Below are 6,907 nucleotides of genomic sequence, written 5' to 3'. Positions count from 1 at the left end.
ATCTGTGGATAATTTTAAAGATTGAGTAGTTTGTTTTCTTATTAATTTTTTGAAATGTGTTTTTATATCCTGGTACATACAGATTTATATATTCTGGATATAAGCCATTTATCAGGTACATGATTTATAAATATCTCACTGTTTGTGTTTTGTCTTTTTATTCTTTGAATTGTGTATTTGCAAGAGCCAAACTTACTGCATTTTCTGAGGTACAATTTGTCATTTTTATGGATTATTCTTTAGGTATTTTTACGTTTAAGAAATCTTTGACTAACTCAAGATCACAAAGATTTTCTTCTGTTTTCTTCTAGAATTGTTTAAAATTGAGATTTTACATTTTAGATTTACTCATTTTGAGGTAATTTTTCCATATTTTATGAATACTAGATCAAAGTTATTTTATGTATTGATATCCAGCTTTGGCAAAAATAAATTGGCCATATACATGCAGGTTTATTTCTAGAGTCTATTATGTTCCATTGATCTATTTGTCTGTATTAATGCTGACGACATTATCTTGACCCCTATAGCTTTAAAATAAATCTTGACGAGTTAATGGGTGCAGCACACCAGCATGGCACATGTATACATATGTAACTAACCTGCACATTGTGCACATGTACCCTAAAACTTAAAGTATAATAATAATAAAATAAAAAATAAAAGTAAAATAAATCTTGAAATCAGGTTGTTTAGCTCCCTAATTCTGTTTTAAAAGTTGTATTGGCTATTTTAGATCTATTGCATTTTCATATAAATTTTATAATGAACTAGTTTATTTCTACCACAACTGTCGGTATATAAGGTGAAATTATATTAAAGCTATATAGGTCAGTGTGGGAAGAATTGACATCTACATAACATTAAATCTTCCAACCCATGAATGCTTAATATTCTATTTTTATTTAAATCTTTTAGAATTTCTCTAGCAAGTGTTCTGTAATTTTCAGATCTGGTAGATTTATTTCTAAATATTACATATTTGTGTATTCTCATCAATTGCATTTCTTAAAATATCAGTTGTATTTGTTCATTACTATTGTACAGGAATACAATCGACTTTATAAAATTTGCCGATTAGTTCTGGGGCTTTTTAAATAGATTCTACAGGATTGTGTACATAGACAATCATGTTTTATGTGAATAAATATGATTTTAATAATTCCTTTACAAACTGAATGTTTTAAAATTTCTCTTTCTTGCCTTATGCTGGTTATGATGTTCAGTATGATGTTGCATAGTATTGATGATAGCGGGCATCTTTGTATTATTCCTGATATTAAAGAGAAAACAATTCAGTTTTCTATGTTTAGTACAACATTAGATCAGTAGTTTTCATACTTGTTTTTTAAAAGTTAGATTGATGCAGTTCTTTTTCAGTTATTATTTCCTGAGTGCTTTTAAAATTTATTCAGAAATGGATGTTGAATGTCATTTTATTTTGCTCCATCTACTGAGAGTGTAATACAATTTTTTTAATTTTAATATGACAATTTGTAAGTTATATATTCTTGGTTTCTATTTGCTAAAATTTTATTTAGAATATTTGCATCTTTGTTCATGAAGAATATTAGTGTGTAATTTTCTTAACTTGTAATGGCTTTTTTCTGCTTTTGGTATCAGGATAAGTTTTGTTTCATAGAATGAGTTTGGACCATTAAAAAGTCAGGAAACAACAGGTGCTGGAGAGGATGTGGAGAAATAGGAACGCTTTTACACTGTTGGTGGGACTGTAAACTAGTTCAGCCATTGTGGAAGTCAGTGTGGCAATTCTTCAGGGATCTAGAACTAGAAATACCATTTGACCCAGCCATCCCGTTACTGGGTATATACCCAAAGGATTATAAATCATGCTGCTATAAAGACACATGCACACATATGTTTACTGCGACACTATTCACAATAGCAAAGACTTGGAACCAACCCAAATGTCCAACAATGATAGACTGGATTAAGAAAATGTGGCACATATACACCATGGAATACTATGCAGCCATAAAACACAATGAGTTCATGTCCTTTGTAGGGACATGGATGAAGCTGGAAACTGTCATTCTCAGCAAACTATTGCAAGGACAAAAAACCAAACACCGCATATTCTCACTCATAGGTGGGAACTGAACAATAAGAACACATGGACACAGGAAGGGGAACATCACACACTGGGGCCTGTTGTGGGGTGGGGGGAATGGGGAGGGATAGTATTAGGAGATATACCTAATGTTAAATGACGAGTCAATGGGTGCAGCACACAAACATGGCACATGTATACATATGTAATAAACCTGCACGTTGTGCACATGTACCCTAAAACTTAAAGTATAATTAAAAAAAAAGAAAAAAGAAAACAATGTACGCAACTTCGCTGGGTAGAGTGTCACATGAATAAGAACTAGGCCAATTTAGTTGATGATAATGTTTGAGATTTCTTTCTACTTACAAATATTTTGTTTATTTATTCTCTTGGTTACTAAGAGAAGGATGCTGTCTTAGTCTGTTTGGGCTGCTATACCAAAAAACCCTTACCTGTGTAGTTTATAAATAGCAGAAATTTATTTTTTACAATTCTGGTGGCTAGAAAGTCCAAGATCATGGAATATTTCATCTCTGGTAAGGGAGCATTTTCTAATTCACGGATGACATTTTTTGCTGTGTCCTCACACAGTGGAAGAGATAAAGGGTTTCTCTCAGGTCTCTTTTATCAAAGCAAGGACACCAATTTGTGAGGGCTCTATCCCTGTGACCTAATCAGCTCCTGAATTCCCCACCTCCTGTCACTTTGTTGGGCAAGATTTCCATATATGAATTTGGAGGACACTACACATTCAGATCATGGCAGATGAAGAAATTTCCAAATACAAGTAAGACTTTATCTATTTTTTCTTGTTGCTCTGTAACATTTGTTTCACATTTCTTTGAACTGTTACCATGTGCATAAACGTTATGATGATTATGCTCTTCAGAGGAATTGTCTTTCATGATTGTCCTGGTTCATTTGTGCTGCTATAACTTAATACCTAAAAGTAGGTAATTTATAATGAGCAGAAATTTATTTAGTTTCAGAATTATAGATACTAGAAAGCCCAATATTAAGATGCTGACAACTGGTGAAGGCCTTATTGCTCTGTCATCCCATGGTAAAAGACAGAAGGAGCAAGGAACAAAAGGGAGCTGAATTCACCTTTTTATGACAGCAATCCTGCCTATGAGGGTAGACCCAGCACAGCCAAGTCATCTCCTAAAGGTCCCACCTCCCAACACTGTTACAGTGGCAACTAAATTTCAACATGAGTTTTAGAAGAGACAAACATTCAAACCATAGCAATGATTAAATGACCTTCATATGTACAATAAGTATTTTTGCTTTAAAATCTTCTTTGTCTGATATTAATGTAGCATCTCCAAATTTTTAAAAAGAAATCACTGTTAACATAGTTTATTGTTCCCATTCTTTTTCTCTTAACTGTTTATACCTTTATTTTTAAAGTGAGTTTATAATAGAAAGTATGTAGTTGAGTCTTGCTTTATTTATCCAGTCCAACAATCTACACTTGTTATTTATTTGTTAATATGATTGGGTTATATCTGGTACTTCTTTTTTATTTTATGCTTTTTGTATTTCTTCTTTTTTCTCTTTTTCTGCCCTATTTTGATGAGTCACGTCTTTTCTTCCCCACGTTGCATTTTATTTTCCTTTTGGCTTAACATTTATATATCTTTCTTTTGTTAATTTAGTTGTTGGTTTGGATTTATAGTATACACATTTAACTTATCAATCTATCTTGAAATGATATTATGCCACTTTTTATATGTTAAAGTAACTTTATAATAATATACTGCACTTATTCCCTGTGAGGCTCTGTTCTGCTTTTTAAAATTTTACTTTTATGGCCGGGTGTGGTGGCTCATACCTGTACTCCCAGCACTTTGGGAGGCCGAGGCAGGCAGATCATGAGGTCAGGAGTTCGAGACCAGCTGACCAACATGGTGAAACCTCGTCTCTACTAAAAATACAAAAATTAGCCGGCCGTGGTGGTGTGCACCTGTGATCCCAGATACCCAGGAGGCTGAGGCAGGAGAATCACTTGAACCCGGGAGGCGGAGGTTGCAGTGAGCTGAGATTGTGCCACTGCACTCCAGTCTGGTGACAGAGTGAGACTCTGTTCCCCGCCCCCCAAAAAAATTTACTTTTATATTTGTTACGAATCTCATAATACATTTTTATTAATATTCTTATTTGTTTTGTTTTCAATGTCAATTGTCTTAACAAAGATATTTAACAATAAAAGAAGTATTCTATATTTAACCATGTAGTTACCATTTTCAGAGCTCTTCAGTATTTCATTTAGAGCTGGATTTTCTTCTGATACCATTAACTTCTACCTGAAATAATAACGTTAGTATTTCCTGTATTAGTTCACCTAGTGATAAATTCTTTCAGCTTTATGTGCTCCGAAATGTCTTTATGTCAGCTTCATATTTGAAATACTTTTTTTGAGATACAGAACTCTAGTTCAGAGAGTTTTTATTTCAGTACTTTAAAAACTGTCTCCACTATTTTCTAGCTTACATTGTCTCCAATGAGAAATATGTTATTTTTGTTTCTGTGTATGTAACGTGTCTTCTTAATCTGGCTGTTTTTAGGAGTATTTTCTTTTTAACGCTCATTATTACTCATAATGTGCCTTTTTCATTTTTTGAATTCATTTTATGTTGGTTTTCATTGAACTTTTTGTATCTGTGGATTACTGTTTTTATCAAATTTTTAAAATATTCAGCCATTATTTCTTCAACTTTTTTTCTGTTTTCTGCTGTTTCTCTTCTCCTTTTAGATTGCACTTACATATGTCTTAGACCACTTGAATTTGCCCCACAGTTACTCCATCTTTTCTCTCTCTTTCGATTTCATTTTGAATGGTTTCTGTTAAGTCTTGAAGTCCATTACATTTTTTAGCAATATCTAATCCGCTTTTAATTCCATTTAGTATAATTTTCATTTCAGGCATTGTATTTTTTTCATCTTGGCAAATTGGATATTTTTAACTTCCATAATTTATTTGTTTCCTGTTGTTCCTCATCTTTTTCTCTAGTTTCTTTAACATGTTAAATTGTTGTAAAAATGCTTTTAGTATTCTGTTTATTAATGTTATCATCTGTATCTATTCTATATTGGGTTAAATTGATTTCTTTTCATCTTCATTCTGCACCTTCTCCTCCTCCTGTGCATGTCTCAATTTTTGACTGGTTGCCAGATATTGTGATTTTAGTTTATTTAGGACCTTATTTTTATGTTGCTGCATATATTCCTGAGCTTCCTTGTGGAATGTGGTTCACTTCCTTGGAAATAGTGTGATCTTTTTATGTTTCTTTGACTTGAACAAAATATTGTTTTTCTAAGGCTTTTTTTTAGTCCCCCACCACTGAAAGAAAAACATATAAGTACTCTATAAAATGATGAGTATATTTTAAAACTTCATACTTTGGCTTGTGCACTCCAGACGGTATTCCCTCTAATGCATTTGGGTGGTTTCTTTTCGTCCTCTGTCTTTCAGTGGTTTTCTCACATACATATTCTGGACAGTATTCCAGTTTAAGACCAAGAGTATCCTCTACATATATTTGGAGCTCTCTCATTGTACAACTTTCTCCTCTCTGACAGTCTGTCCTGTGAACTCTTACTTTGGTCTTTCCAAGCTTCCAACTGTAACATTTCAACTCAGGGAGGCTGTGTGGGGGCAACTGGCTTCTTTTCTGGCAGGTCTGTCCCACAGACCCTGGCCAAGCGACAGATGAAAGGAGTACTCATACGTAGGCATGCAGTGAAAAAGTGGGCTTGGGGATTGATGACACTAGGGGCCAAAGAGAGTTAGCAGTCTGATAAGCCAGAGCCACTTGTATTTATTCAGTACAGATTTAATGACAAAGGCCTGGAGCCAACACAACCTGTGGATAATTAACATTGTAGCCCCCCCACCACCCCCCACCCCTTGCAAGGAGCAGTCTTGCGTGTAGATGATCAGAGGTCGGTTTCTGGACAACATAAGTAAATAAACTTATCTAGATAAGCCTCTGTACGTTCCTTTGCACCTACTTCTCACCCTCTGCCTCAGGGTAAGAGAATTAGCTGCCTTCAGTTTTTATTCTCTCCTGAAGCTTTGAAAAACCTCCCGGCCTTCCAAGAAGGTTTGTGTCTTTCCCTATAACTTTTCTTACAACTTTTCCCATCATCCTGACCCGTCTCCTACACTTTCCCAGTGCCATAGCCTGGAAACTCTCATCAGGCAGTAAGCCGAGGTAATCTTAGGGGTCCCTGGTTTCTATCTCATCTCATAGGGATGACTAGATCATTGTGTTGTGTTTCCTAATGCTCAATGGCTTGAAAACTATTGACTCATATTTTGTTCAGTTTTTAGTTGTTTCATGTAAAATAGTATTTCGGGTCTTTGTTACTTTATCTTGGTCAGATGCCAATGTTTCCTAAGCTATTTAAATTTCTTTTCTAAAAATAAGTGTTAGTTGAATACTGAAAAGTCCATTTGGAAAATATTTCAATGACATTCGGTTGAGATTATTAAAAAAATTAGTAAATTAAGAAGATAGATTTTTTAATAATTTTATAGATTCATTATTTTTGTAACAAGTATATTGAGAAATACAATTCACATACCATGCAATGTATCCATTTAAAGTATAGAAATCAATGATTTGAATATATTTACAAAGTTATGCGACAATCACCATGACCAATTTTAGAAATTTTTTATCAACCAAAAAACAAACCCTATGCCTTTTTAGCCTTCACTGTGCTATTTTCTCCCCAATCTCTTTAGGCCTAAGTAATGGTTAGCCTACTTTGTGTCTCTATAGATATGCCTATTCTGGACCTTTAGTATAAATAGAATCCTAA

Source organism: Pongo abelii, chromosome 13 (genome assembly GCF_028885655.2).
Source record: "Pongo abelii isolate AG06213 chromosome 13, NHGRI_mPonAbe1-v2.0_pri, whole genome shotgun sequence".
Taxonomy (NCBI): Eukaryota; Metazoa; Chordata; class Mammalia; order Primates; family Hominidae; genus Pongo; species Pongo abelii.
This window is presented reverse-complemented; position numbering follows the sequence as displayed.